Below are 11,293 nucleotides of genomic sequence, written 5' to 3'. Positions count from 1 at the left end.
GGCCCGGGCAGGGGTGCGGGCAGGGTGAGCCCCGTCCCCGGGCGCCCCAGCGACGGCTGCCCCGCGCCCGCGCCCGCAGGTTTATAGCGCCGTCGGGAGGGGCCCCCGCGGCTCCGCCCCGGCAGCCCCCGGCCGCCCTCCCCTGCAGCCTCCCGCCGGGATGCCGGCATCCTCCCCACGGGCCCAGCATCCTCTGAGCATCCCTGAGCATCCCCTGCAACCCGGAGCATCCAAAGCATCCTCCTTGCTGCCGTCAGGATCCTCCCCACGGGCCCCGCATCCTCTGAGCATCCCTGAGCATCCCCTGCAACCTGGAGCATCCCAAGCATCCCTGAGCATCCTCCTTGCTGCCGTCAGGATCGTCCCCATGGCCCCCAGCATCCTCTGAGCATCCCTGAGCATCCCTTGCAATCCCGGAGCATCCAAAGCATTCCTGAGCATCCCCCTTGGTCCCTGAGGCAGTGGATCTGTCAGGCTGCTTCCCCTCCTCTTCTGCCACTCAGTTCTTAAATACTATGAATTTTGCCATTCCAGTCAGGTGACTTTCCCCCTCAGATTCCTTAATAAAACTAAGCAGGTCAAGTTCATGGTCACCAAGGAGCAATTCCAGGTCTTCTCTTTATTAGCTGAATTCTTGGCTTGAAACACTGAACTAGGACTAAATTTCTGAGGGTTTTTTTCCTGTAACTTGATTAGTTTTATTCTCAGCATCATCCACATTCCTGTGTGCCCATTTAAAATCCTGGAGTGGTTTGGGTTGGGAGGGACCTCAAAGATCATCCAGTCCCACTCCCAGTTTTCTCAGTCAGCCCAGCTTGCAGACATGGGTGTCCTGCGACCCTCCACTCCTGGGACATGTTTCCAGGCTCAGGACAGGGACAGAGCCATGCTGGAGAATCCTGGGAGTGAGTGAACTGAGCCAAGCAACATCCTCCTCGTGCCCCTGGGCCAGGCAGGGCTCAGAGGACACGGGGCTGGCACACGGTGGGAAGAGCAGGAGAACAGTCCAAAGCAGCCATGGGGAAGCATCAAATGGTCAGTGCAGATCCCCACGATATTCCCCTTCTGGGAAGGTTGGGAGCAAGTGCAATTCCCAGTCAGTAAGACTGGGATCCAGAATTTCCAGAGAGGATGCTGGAAGTTGCGTCTGAGCAGAGCACAAGTTGTTCCTGTAATGAACCAGAGCAGAGAGTCCAACTCATCCCCAGCCCGAGTTCTTGGAAGTGCCCAGTTTACAGTAAGGACAGATTCCCGTTTGCCTCTGAGCCAATCCCTGCTGGATGGGCTATTTCTGCCACCCCTGAGTGCTCTGGACGTTGGAACAGCCCCAGCACTTCCATGTTTAATTGAGCCATTACTGAATGGCAGTGGTACAGCTCACAGACCATCCCATCCCACCATCCCTGGTCACCCAACAGCGGGACAGGCACTGCCAGGTTTGTTCACTCCATAAAAGCCATTACACTCCCCTCTCCTCATGGAAGACAGATGGATTGGGAAGGACCTGGTGCTCCTCCTGTCTCTGCTCAGTGCCCAAGGACACAGTCGGGTTTAGAGCCTTTTGTTTCACTGCAGCCACACCCCAACATGGGCTCAACCTTCCCTCTCCCAGAGATCTGCCTGAAGTGTCTCTTGCACGTGTTTTTGGCACAACCTGGGTGACTTTTTACACTGATAAACTCTCCATGTACTGAACTCTTTCCTCCCAGGGCATGGATTGATCCCTGCCGTGGTGTCCTCAAGGCACCGAGATCCTTTGGATATTGCGTGACTCCAGATCTCTACCAGAGTGCACGTTTCCTCTCCCAAGTATTTTTAAATATCTTCCAAGTGAAACAGCTGATAAGCAACTTGTCTTCTATTTATATTCTAAGTAACAAAAAGATAATTTTAGGATCCTTGTTCCCCTCGCAGCAGCCGATGCTGCCGCGTTCCGGGGCCCGTCAGTGGCCACATGGACCACTCTGCTCCCGGGGGCTCGTGCCAGGAACTCCCCCAGAGGAACAAATCCGGGTTATTTTGGGGAGACACAAACTTCTGAACAAATCCTGGTTCCTGTGGAAATCTACAGACTCCCAGGACATTTCAGCCTTTCAGGTCATTTCTATAAGCTGCAGGTGCTTATCACCCCTGAGCAGGGGCCACAGCTGATCCACAGCCCGTTTGAAAACACTATTTTTTTATGTTTTCACTTAAACACCACAAAGTTTGGCCCCAAAATCACATTTACCAACCACAAGACACTAAGACAAAACTGTGCTGAGCCACCCAAGTGCTCAAACACTTAATGATGCTACTCCAACATTTGTTGAGGTGAAGGGGAATGGGATCATCACAGAATCCTGGAATGGTTTGGGTTGGAAGGAACCTTGAAGTTCATCTCATCCCACCCCCTGCCATGGGCAGGGACACCTCCCACTAGCCCAGGTTGCTCCAAGCCCTGGCCTTGGACACTTCCAAGGATGGGGCAGCCACAGCTTCTCAGGAAAACCTTCCCACAGGGATTTAACCATATTCCTCTGCTGCTGAAAGGATTTAAGGTTTTCTTCTTTTATGTTGGAACAAACTCAATCTTTTTGTAAGAGGAGGGCTCTGCTGCAGCTCCCCATCCCTCTGGATGCTCGGGCTCTCCAGGAGGTACCTCCATCTTCTCCAGCCACCTCCACCACAGCTCCAAGCTGTGGTACCACAGCATGAACTGGGGTTACTGGAAAACATCTTGAGATACCCCAGAGCTGGGGGTGAGCAGCTGGAGGCATCACATCTTCACCCCCTGCAATAAACCCCCCCGAGCTCTCCAAAGAGCCCTCTCCACTCCATTTAATTCCCATGGTGCTCTCACCTCCCACCACACACATTACTGCAGCCACTCATGATTTGTGGCTTTGGAGAATGATCTAAATGAATTTGATGTCCCAGAAAGAGGCACTTGAAAATGAAACCGGTGGGGTTTAATGACAGCATTTTCCACATTTTTATGACAATGACTCTGGTGTTTATTGGAAGGTTGGAGACTCAGCCGAGCAGGAACACAGAGCAGTGGAGGGGCCAGCGCTGGGATGGAGCCTCTGCACACTTGGGCATTAGTGCTTGCTCTCTGCATGACATTTCCTGGCCATTTGGGCTCTCCAGCGTGTCCCTGTGGGAGCAGGAGGGCATGGGGGTGACATCACTTGGGATGAGGAGCTCTGGAGCCTGCCCTCCTCCTCTGGGCTGCAGCACTGCAAACTCACCCAGCTTTGCTAACTGGCATCCCCCTGATCCTCAGGTTGGGAAACTGAGGCCCAGAGTGTCCAGTGAGTTTCCAGAGACCACACAAGGTAATGGAAGTTTGACCAAGTAAGGGAACCTCCTGTTCCAAGGTCCTTCTCCTGGACACTGCCCAGCTCTGCCCCCTGCACAGGTTGGCCTTGGAGAGATGGGCACAAAATGGGCAAAAAGGCTCCACTGGCAGGAAACCAGTTGGAGGCACAGAACTGAAGCTGAGGTTGGAGCAGGGATGAGTTTTGCTGCCCATCCCATCCCATCCCATCCCATCCCATCCCATCCCATCCCATCCCATTCCATCCCATCCCATCCCATCCCATCCCAGCAGTGCCTGTGCATCCCGAGCACAGCCGGAGCTGCTGCGGGCAGTTGACTTGGAGAAAAGGCTGGAAACTCAGCACCTGAGGGAGCTGCTACTGCAGATCCCACCTGGAAAGGTGATGTGATGAAGACCCTGCCTGGCTGTCCAGGAGGTCCTTGGACCACCCACTGCTCCACATCTGCCCACACACCGTGTTCCTGCACTGCCCCTTCACCTCCTCTCCCGGATTCACATCCCTGCTCCCTCTTGCATTACTTCAACCCTGAGTGAGCAAACTCTTAATGGAAAGGCAAAGACATTCCCACAGATGTGGCTCAGCAAAGCCTGATGTTTTCCAACACTCATCCCATGCTGAGCTCCCAGGGAATCAGGAGGAGTGTTGGCATGGAGTGGGGATGAGGCACTCGGGGAGTGGGACCCAAACAGGCTCAGCCTGCAGTGACAGCGCCCCAGAAAGGCCCAGGAACAGCAACCTCTGCCATTCTTGCATCTGGAGTGTGTAACAAACTCTGCTCAGGGAGTGATCTCTTCCCCCAGTGATTCAGAACGTGATTAAATGCCATTTCCCCGTTCCCCTGAACTAAAGGGGCTGTAACTGATACAAACAAATTACAGTTTCAAGCTGTGAGGCAGAAACGCCTCAACTCCACAGACAGGGGTGGCTCTGGAAAGAGGAAGCACCAAGTGGTGTTTCCTAATGCTGCAGATCTTCTTATTAAAGGGCACTAAATTAATTGTTTCACTCCTAAGAAACACCTAATTCCTCACTATTTTTAGCCTCTTGCACTATTTTAAGAGATTCTTTTTTCCAGGGTCTGTCACGTGGACGTTGAACAGCAGGCAGTGGAGTCTCCAAAGGATAATAAACTATCTCAAATTACTTTGCTAATGGAACAAAGAGTACTGTAAATGTCACACAGGATAGAACAAGAGCAGGAGAAACCTTTACATGAAACAATGGATCCATTAGCACTGAGCTAAGGGGGGAAGCCACAGCCTCGTGATTCCTGTGCAGAATTTCATGGAGTTGCTTCTCCAAGTCAAGGGGACTTGTTTCCTCACTCGGATTCTGCTCTGAGCTCACCCCACAATCACCCACACTCCCAAGGCATCGATCCTGTAGGATTTCAAAGCCCTTTACAGACAATAATTAAGACAATAATTAAGCCCCAGCTGAGCCAGAGGAATTATTTCTGCTTCAAACCAAGGAACAGAGAGGGAATCACTGAATCACTGATGGGAAACCAAAACCAAACCGAGGTCCAGACCCACCAAACCCACTAAGGGCTCCTCACCTCTCCAGCTTAATGAAGTTGTCCATCATCCAACAAGCTGCAGGAATGACCCTTCACTTCTGGGGTGACTCATCAGCTGGAGAACCCGGCCCTGGTGGGGCCTGTTGGGTGAGAGGATGAACAGTGAGACACCACTGCTCGTCCACCCCACCCTGTGTTTTGCCCCTCCTGGGGGTGGCAGACAGTCAGTCAGACTCTGAACATCTCAAGGGCTGCAGCAACAGCATCACAGAGTGACTGGGGTGTGACATAACACCAATCAGGAATCAGGAGGAAAAATTCCCAGCCATGTGGGATGACAGCAATGCCTCAGGAAAGCAGAAGAGAAGAACCTGAAAGGCAGGGAAAAGAGCAGGGAAAAAGAGATGCCATGGGCTGGCATCTGTACTGGCAGCAGATCCCTCAGCCCCTCCAGCCCATGAGTCAGTCTTTCTCCTGGAAGTAATTTCCAACAGCAGCGAGTTAATACCCAGATGTGTGAAGTGCAGAGTAAATTTGGCTCCACTCTGCAGAGTTTGCTGAGAGGAGAAAGAGTTGTGAGATGAATCTTTCATTTGACAGCCCTGAGATCCCTCAAGTGAAGCCCACACAGCCCCAAGGGCCCTCCTGCTTCCCTCCAATTCAATTAGGTGAGGCTCTGCAGCACACACAGTTACATATGTGTGAGATGACTGGAGGCTCACAGGGGTGTAGATGAGAACAAAATCTGTCTTCGAGTGAATCTGCACAGGTCAAGGTTGGAAAAGCCTTCTAAGAACCTCACTCCAAACATTAACACAGCACCATCATTATCACCACCATAAGTCCTCAAGTGCCACATCCACATGTTTTCTGAGCACTTCTAGGGATGGTGACTCCACCCTGCCCTGGGCAGCCTGTTCCAATGATTTACAACCTTTTCCATGAAGAAATTTCCTCTTAATATCCAACTTAAACCTCCTCTGGCAAAACTTGAAGCCATTTCCTCTTGTCTTGTCAGTTGTTACCAGGGAGAAAGAAGCCAAACATTCCAAGTCTCAGCGTCCCACATTCCACAGGCAATTCCTGGTGCTGCCTGTGATGTCCCTGTAGGTGGGACATCTCTGTAAAATCCAGCAGCAGACAAATAAAATGGAATTATTCAGGGCAGTGTCTCAGGCTGGCAGAGCACCAAGCTCAAAGCTGCATTCCCAACACGACCAGTTCTTTGCTCTCTGATCCCTCCAAATTCCCAACTCTTGGCATTGCTGGGTAGGGAATTAGGGATGAGGGTGTGTCATGGCACAGCCAGATCACCAGGCACTGTTTGCTGAGTCTTACCCCAGAAGGGGCTGGATTAAACATGGATAGTGTGGTTGGAGCTCAGCTCCACAGACTCTCCTGAGGCTCCCACCCTGCCTGGAGCATCCCAAGTGTCCAGCAGGAAACCCAGGGCAGGAGCAGCCCATTGATGTGAGCTCCCAGAATGGGATCTGAAAATGGAGCTCTCTGGGGTCTCCATCCTGTTCCAGGAATTTGAAAGCCCAATAATGCTGCTCCTTTCCTCGAATTCCCACCCAGGAGCTGCATCTTCTGTCAGCTGCACTTTCCCTGCTCTCATCCCCCAACAAGCTGCTGCTAAACTCCATCCCTACAATAATATTTATGGATGCCTTAAAATACAGCTCTGCTTCCCAGCATGTGTCTCCTCAAGCTGCTGCTCCTCCCTGATCATCCTCCCCCTCTCTAAGGAATCGCTGCTTTCCAGGGAAGCTTTGTCACCAAATTGTGGTTTTTTAGCAAAAAAAAAGCTCTTGGAGATAAAATCCCTCATCAAATCCAAAGCTGTGCATTGTGTCTGTGGAGAAATCAAAGGAGTGGGGTGTGCGTATGTCCCTCCACAACTGAACTTTTGAATAAAAAACAAGGTTTTGGTAAAAACCAGGTGGATAAATTGTGTGATTAAGAATGGCAGGCTGGGAGGTTTGTGAAATGCAGGAAATAACCAGCTGAGTTCCTGTGAATCCCCCAGGTAGGGCAGTGGGTATATGGGATCCAAAATCTCCTGTGTCTGGCACAAACCCCCCTGACCTCACAGAAACCCAAAATGCTGCTTTGAGCCATCAAATCTGAACCATAAAATGTGGCTGGAGCTGGAAATCCAAACCTGCCTTCCAGTATCCAAAGGGGGCCTGGAAGGAAGAGCTGGAGAGGAGCTCTGGGCAAGGGCCTGGAGAGACAGACAGGGAATGGCCTCCCAGTGCCAGAGGGCAGGGACAGATGGGATATTGGGAAGGAATTGCTGGCTGGGAGGGTGGGCAGGGCCTGGCAGAGATTCCCAGAGAAGCTGTGGCTGCCCCAGCCCTGGGAGTGTCCCAGGCCAGGCTGGACAGGGCTTGGAGCACCCTGGGCTGGTGGGAGGTGTCCCTGTCCATGGCAGGGGTGGCACTGGGTGGGCTTTGAGATCCCTTCCAACCCAAACCATTCCAGGATTCCATGCAATGAGGTACCTGGGAGAAGTCACTGCTCAGGGACTGAGACTTATTTTCCTTAAAAAGAAACCCTGAGAAAATCATCACCTTTAGCAGAAACTTTATCAAATGAAGACAAATCTCCCTGTTACCCACCGAGTGTCTCAGCTGTGAATGAGCTGCTTTGCACCAAGCTGGGAATGGGGAATTAATCCAAGGCCTAACCTTTAGTTCTACACTTGGACAATATTTCAGTGCTGAACTACAAATATTTGATCTGTTGCTCTTGTGAGTGGGATGGGCTTGTATTGGGGTGCTGTAGATCAGCTCAGTGGTGGTCGAGGAGGCAGAGCCAGCCCAGGCTGCCCTGGGCTCACAAGGCTCACCCAAGACAAGGGAGTTGATTTGGAGGAACCCCTTCACTTTTATCCACCCCTGTACCCAACCTGCCAGCACAGCACTGGTCAGGAGTTCACCTCACACACATGGAGAGATGCTACTGGTTCTGAGGCACCCACAGTGCCCAGGGGGCTCTCTGGTCCTTAAGGATCCATCATCAGCCACCTCAGACCTGGAGAGACCCACACACACCCTGCCACCCCCACAGGCTCCTTGTCCTCATCTGCACAATTATCAATTATTCCAAAATGTGTTCATTGCTGATTAAATGACTGGAAAATGCCTTTTCCTGCAGTTATTATGGGATATTTAGCAGGAAATCATGGGAATTGACTATGCCAGAGTCAATATTAACCCTTTTTCTTGGGAAGGAAACATTCCCTGCCTGACACCACATAGAACTAAGCACCAAACAAGATATTTGGAGGCCAGTTAATTCTGTATAATTGTATTGCTTTATGTTTTGGGGTCACAGTCTGTGCTAAGATCTGGCTCCATTTGCAATCACTGGAGGAATAAACCAACATCTTTAAGTCATCAGCAAAGAATTATTCAAGGCCTTGGAAGAGGGTTATAAAAACCCTCTCTGCACCACAAAATGAATCCATCTCCAGCCATGACTCACAGGCACCAGCAGGATGGCTCTCCAGAAGGATGAGGAGCTGGAAACAGCTTTGGGGAAGTTTGGCTGTTTCAGTGTTGGCTTTGTAGCAATTCCTCGTGCTGTTTGTTGAAGGTGGGGACACCAGGAGAGTGGGAATGTCTTGTGTGAGGATGTTGGAATGGAACAGAGGAGGGGTTTGGCATTTTGCAGCTGTGGCAAGACTGGCACGAGGTTTCAGTGCTGCTGGAAGTTCACCTGGACCGTGAAGGGACACGGAACCTTCAGTGGATTCTCCCTCAGACACCAATTATTGCAAATATCACCCCAGGGGCAGAAAATGCCCCAGCTGAGGAGCTGCCAGGGCTGTTGCCAGCCTGGCAAACAGCCAGTGCTGCCCTTTGCCAGGCACATCACACACTTCCAGTGGGAAAAACACACTGCTGTGAACACACTTTGCAGGATCAGGCCTTTGGATCAGGCCCTTGGTGCTCCTGGACCAGTGGGAAGAGACACCACCGAGCAGAGCTGAACTCTGAAAGGTGCCAGTCCCTCCCTGCCCCCTCTCCGTGTGCCCACAGTGCTGGCAGTGAGGGATGTCCCTTCCACCCCAGGTGCTCAGGTGTGTCTGTGCTGCCGTGCCCGCCGTGGTGTCCCTGCACAGCACCCCCTGCCAGCACCATCCAGCTCATTTCATGCCAATTGCTCTCCAAAATTGGGTGATGCACTTTGGACATAAAAACATTTTCAACAGTGTCATTAATTCGGCGAACATTTCCTGGGGTAATTACAGGCAGCATCCTCACAGTCATTCCTAATTATCCCAGGCAGCCCCACCCAGACACACTTCAGGGCTGATTAGACAGACGTGTTGCCCCACTCCAGCTTAAGTGGCATAAATGGGGCTCTTCAGGAGAGAGTAAATATTACCTGTTGTATCCAATGATCCAAAACATTGAAATCCTTCATTATCTGCTCCCAAACACTTAGCAAACCTATTACTTAATTTGTTTGATGGCACAGATGTCGTTAACTGGGGCTGGTGTGGGATGACAAAACGTCATGGGATGTTTTAATGATGTGTTGGATGTGCTGCTTTGTCCTAAAATGGTTGTTTATGGCTCAAACAAAAGGAAGAACAACTTTCAACTCAAATGACAAGGAATTCAGGGAAAAGAAAGCAGATCTGAGGGATAAAGATGCTCATCCAATCTTCCGATCAGCCACAGGAAGATCCCAGTAATTTACCAGGAATTTCATCAGGAACTGGAATGACAGGATGAGGGGAAATGGCTTCCCACTGCCAGAGGGCAGGTTAGATGGGACATTAGGAAGGAATTCCTGGCTGGGAAGGGTGGGCAGGCCCTGGCACAGGGTGGGCAGAGAAGCTGTGGCTGCCCCAGCCCTGGGAGTGTCCCAGGCCAGGCTGGACAGGGCTTGGAGCAGCCTGGGCTGGTGGGAGGTGTCCCTGCCCATGGCAGGGGTGGCACTGGGTGGGCTTTGGGGTCCCTTCCAACCCAACCCATTCCAGGATTTCAGAATTCTGTGACAGCGACCCCATCGTGGTCACTTAGTGGGAATCTGAGAGAAAAAGAAGTGGTAGATCCTAAAGTTTGAAACCCTCTGTCTATTCCTCTGTGCCATCGCCAAACAAGCTTTTCCCCCTTATTAATTTGTCTCCCTTCCAGAGGAACATGGCAGCTCCTCGGGCATTTTCCACGCTCCTGGAGCACCCTCTGCTGTCCGAGGAGCCGCAATTCCCATCTCCGTATCCCAGCGACTCTTTTAATCGCAACGGGAGCAGGACCTGGACTCGTTTCCTCCCAGGTGTGTCGGGGATTAACTCGCTCCCCTGAACCAACTCGCTCACCTGAACCAACTCGCTCACCTGAACCAACTCGCTCACCTGAACCAACTCGCTCACCTGCGCTCGCCCCCAGCCCTGCGGCTGAACTGATCGGATGCCGCGTGTGCGAGTCACTACCTGGGCAAACAAAGAGTTATTTGGGTCGCCCCGAGGTCTCGGTGCCCTCCCCGAGCGCAGCTGGTCCAAGGACCCCCAAATCCTGCTCTCGACAGTGTTCTGAGTACACTGTAAAGCCCTCAAAGTACCCACACCCGGCTGTCAGCCCAGCCCAGCTGCGGGTCTGAGGGACCCACCGAGGGGCAGCTCCCACCCCAGGGCGGGGTTTGCCCCGCAGAGACCCCACCGACCCCCAGGGGGACAGCTGGGGGTCCCCATGGCCGGGGGGACAGGGATGGGCTGGGGATTACCATGGCCCCACAGCCAGGGGTGGCAGGAATGGCCTTGGGATCCCTCCTGTCCCCACAGCCAGGGGTGGCAGGAATGGCCTTGGGATCCCCCCTGTCCCCACAGCCAGGGGTGGCAGGAACAGAGCTGGGCCCCCCATGTCCCCAGAGATCCCCACAGACCAGGGGGCTTGGCCAGGGCCTGGCGTCCCCTCCTGTCCCCACAGCCAGGGGTGGCAGCAGCGGCCCCGATGTCCCCCATGTCCCCACAGCCAGGGGTGGCAGCAGCGGCCTCGATGACCCCCATGTCCCTACAGCCAGGGGTGGCAGCAGTGTCCCCCATGTCCCTCCTGTCCCCACAGTCAGGGGTGGCAGCAGTGGCCCCGATGTCCCCCCTGTCCCCCCTGTCCCCACAGCCAGGGGTGGCACCAGTGTCCCCGATGTCCCCTCTGTCCCCACAGCCAGGGGTGGCAGCAGTGTCCCCCCTGTCCCCCGTGTCCCCACAGCCAGGGGTGGCAGCAGTGTCCCCGATGTCCCCTCTGTCCCCACAGCCAGGGGTGGCAGCAGTGTCCCCCATGTCCCTCCTGTCCCCACAGCCAGGGGTGGCAGCAGCGGCCCCGATGTCCCCCCTGTCCCCATAGCCAGGGGTGGCAGCAGCAGCCCCGATGTCCCCTCTGTCCCCACAGCCAGGGGTGGCAGCAGTGTCCCCCATGTCCCCCCCTGTCCCCAC

This window comes from Pithys albifrons, chromosome 16, assembly GCF_047495875.1.
Source record: "Pithys albifrons albifrons isolate INPA30051 chromosome 16, PitAlb_v1, whole genome shotgun sequence".
Classification (NCBI taxonomy): Eukaryota; Metazoa; Chordata; class Aves; order Passeriformes; family Thamnophilidae; genus Pithys; species Pithys albifrons.
Note: the sequence above shows the minus strand (reverse complement) of the source record.